The sequence below is a fragment of the Rhinopithecus roxellana genome, chromosome 10 (genome assembly GCF_007565055.1).
Source record: "Rhinopithecus roxellana isolate Shanxi Qingling chromosome 10, ASM756505v1, whole genome shotgun sequence".
NCBI lineage: Eukaryota > Metazoa > Chordata > Mammalia > Primates > Cercopithecidae > Rhinopithecus > Rhinopithecus roxellana.
The window spans coordinates 69,061,146-69,063,991 of record NC_044558.1 but is presented as its reverse complement, the minus strand read 5'-3'; the positions used below and the strand labels follow the sequence as shown (position 1 = coordinate 69,063,991).

The 2,846-nt window shown below is 37.0% G+C and overlaps 1 pseudogene across 1 annotated transcript; it reads right to left on the bottom strand.

The window, feature by feature from the left end:
• Positions 1-746: 746 nt before the first annotated feature.
• LOC104677293 lies at positions 747-1,463 on the bottom strand (annotated as a pseudogene). The gene has a single exon (XR_750027.2). The product of XR_750027.2 is annotated as a 60S ribosomal protein L15 pseudogene (transcript).
• Positions 1,464-2,846: the final 1,383 nt, after the last annotated feature.

The window sequence follows — 2,846 nt, the reverse complement described above, 5'->3', positions numbered from 1 at the left end:
AGCAAAAAAGTCAAAAGGGCCACATTCGTTTCTTCCTTTACCTCAACACAGTGAAGCTTCTACCTATCAGCAAACACAGCAATAAGATTATCTCAGACATGCCCGTCAGCCTTCCCCAAAAGTGGCTGAGCCGTTGTAGTTTGGGGTATCTGAGCGCTTCTTGACCTACAAGGGGGTCTTTAAGCGGTTCAGTGGAAAAATTCCAAACAGCCAACTTTGAAGTGGTGGAACTTTTATGTACAAAAGTACACCAGACAAGGGAATCATGTCATATACTCAAGACAGAGAAGCAAAGTGAATACATCAAGCAATTGATCTTTTTCTATCTTGTATCATAAACAGAAAATCTATTTATGCCTGTGCCCTTTCTCTGAGCATATTCAACTCAACTTCTCTACACTTTAAATACTAGCCTTTTCCTTTTTATGGCTCTTCATATGCTTTTTATATACATTACCCACCTCACCTTCTTACTTCGCTATGCATACTGTTAAATCATTAAAATGTCCTCTGTGGTTGCATTTGTATTACTTACTGTTATGGTGTTACACAGATGAATGAACTTTGTTTTGTTGATTTTGTGCTTTTCATTGACGGTTTTATCTTTCTAAATTCACTCCAGAATACTACACATATTCATACAGAAAACTTACTTATAAAATGACAACTTTAGTTATGATCATAATAATAAATAACCAAAATGTTCTTAAAACCATTGTTCTTTACTTAACCTAAGAAATTTATTTTTATTTTTTTTGTCCTAAATTGTTTATTAGGTATGAATTTTACAAACTTTACTTATATTAGCGGTAACGGTGGAGCTGGAGAGTATTGCGCCTTCTCCAAGCTGCCCGGCGAGAACCACCTATAGTATGGGGGAACTTATGGCCCTTTCCAAGGCCACGGCTCTTTCGGCCTGCAGATGTCAGCCCACGCATCTCCCTGTGCTTGTGGACTGGTTTGGTGATCCACTGGGTGTCAGGATTTCTTCTGATAGCTTTATGGAATGGATCAATGAGGATAACCTCAAAAAATTTGTATGTGGAATCTTCTCCAACCCAGTAAGAATTCAGGACTCTCAGAGCCCCACAGTGGCGTCCAGCTCGCTCCTCTGCAACGGACTGAAGGCTTCGAGCAAACTTTAGCTGGTTAACACCATGATGGACAGGCTTGCCGTAAGTTGCACCCTTAGGAACTGGGCGTTTTCGGCCACCACAGCGAACACGAATCCTATATATAACGTAACCTTGCTTGGCCTTGTAGCCCAGTCGGCGCGCTTTATCAGGCCGGGTGGGGCGGGGAGCCCTGTGGAGAGCAGAGAGCTGGCGGTACTGCCAGCAGCGGACCCTCAGAAGAAAGCGCATGACATCAGACTGCTTCTTTCTCCATAGCTCCTGGATGTACTTGTATGCACCCATCTTGGCTTACCTGATGGCTGCCGCCAGACGGAAGGAAAGAGCTGTACTCCCTAGAAATTTATATTTTTAAAACAGCTTTACTGAGGATCTGAGATTTTTTAATTTTGATAAGAACACTGAACTTGAGATATACCCTCTATTGACATACAATAAACTGCACAAATTTAAAGTATACAACTCAAAAAGTTCTAAGGTATATATCAACACACTCAAGATAGTAAAATTTCAAGATAGTAAAAAGCACCCCCAAATTTCCTTGCATTCCTTTATAATCCATTCTGCCTATCTCCCTGATTCAATCTCCTAATAACCATTGTTCTGCTTTCATCATGAAACGAGTTTCACTTTATAAATCGAATTATACAGTATATATTTTGGAGGGCTGATTTCTTTCATGCAGCAAAATTATTTTGAGAGTCATCTACATTGTGGCAAATCAATAGCTCATTCCTTTTAATTGTTGAATATTATTCCACAGCATGGGTATAACAATTTCACCTGTTCACCTGTTGAACATTTCATTTTTCCTCAGTAAATACCTAGGAGTATAATGATTGAATCATAAGGTAAGTGTGTGTATGCTGGCATCTTATTTTAGCTTTAACTTGGATTTCCTTAATAATGAATGATGTTAAGCATTTTTGTCTTATTTTCCACCCATGTATCTTCTTTGGTGAAGTGTCTGTTGTTTAAATCTTTTGTCTATTAAAAAAAATTGGGTTATTTATGTACTTGAGGTTTCAGAGTTCTTTATATATTCTGAACACAAGTACTTTATCAGGTATGTGCTTTGCAATTATTTTCTTCTAGTCTATGGCTTGCCTTCTTATTCTCTTACAGTGCCTTTTGAGTAGCAGAAGTCTAGGTTTTGATGGAATCCAATTTATCTTTTCTTTTTTAATAGATTGTGCTTTTGATACACCTAAGATAGTTTTGCCTAGCCCAAGGTCACCAAAATTTCCTCCTATGCTTTCTTTTAATGTTTCACATTTAAGGTTTAATATTTAGGTCTGTGATTCATTTTGAGTTGTGCTTGTGTGTTATACACAAAATGGATTGAAGCTAATTTTTGTGGCTTTCCAATTGTTGAGGCATAATTTATTGAAAATACTATCTTTTCTCCCTTTAATTGCCTTTGCATCTTTGTTTTAAAAAAGTTGTGTATATGTGTGTGTCTATTTCTGAACTTTATTATTTTTCATTCATCTACTTATTTATCTTGACTCCAATTCCACATTTTCTTGATTGCTCTAGTTATACAAGTCTTGAAATCACCTAGTGTTTGTCTTCCAATTTTGTTCTATTTCAGAACTATTTTTACCATTCTAGGTCCTTCACATTTTTATATCAACTATAGAAACAGTTTGTCCCTTTCTATGTAAAAACCTGCTGGTATTTTGATTGAGATTGTGTTGAATCTAAAAATCA